Source organism: Condylura cristata, unplaced genomic scaffold (assembly GCF_000260355.1).
Source record: "Condylura cristata isolate star-nosed mole 26May11 unplaced genomic scaffold, ConCri1.0 scaffold00002, whole genome shotgun sequence".
Classification (NCBI taxonomy): Eukaryota; Metazoa; Chordata; class Mammalia; order Eulipotyphla; family Talpidae; genus Condylura; species Condylura cristata.
The window spans coordinates 87,581,648-87,582,202 of NW_004567103.1; positions in this window are offsets into that span (position 1 = coordinate 87,581,648).

Below are 555 nucleotides of genomic sequence, written 5' to 3' on the forward strand. Positions count from 1 at the left end.
CCCCGCCGACGCTGCGCCGCCACCGGAGCCGCCGACCTCACTTCCGGCTGGAGCGCGCCGTGCGGGGACGCGCCGGCACGTGACTGGACGGCGCTAGTTCGGGTGGCGGCGTGCGCGTTCCCGTGGGCCCGGGAAGCACCCGGATGGAGTAGCGGCTGGTAGCTGCGCAGCGTGGCTAACTCGGGCCGGGTACCCATAGTCCTGCGGTGGAAACCTGAGGGCGGGAGCGGGAAAGACCAACGCTGCCCACCCCAGGGGCGTCTCATGTAGACCCTTTCGAATGAACGTAGCGTGGAATGCTTGCTTCACGTTCTTTGGGCGCGCCTACCCATGCAGTATGGAGAGAACGTCGTGCACCGTTTTATTAACTCCCTGTGAGAAAAGTGCTTTTGATTTCGTATCTTAAAACCAGTCGCCGCACTGCGGGACCCTTTGTGTAAATGCAAGCATCAGGGTGCGGTGGGGTGGTCTCTTCCAGGCGGTGCTCGGAGATGACAGCTTGAGCTGCATTTTGTTTCTCCAACCCGTGGGGCCCTGGGTCGGGAGGAAAACTGC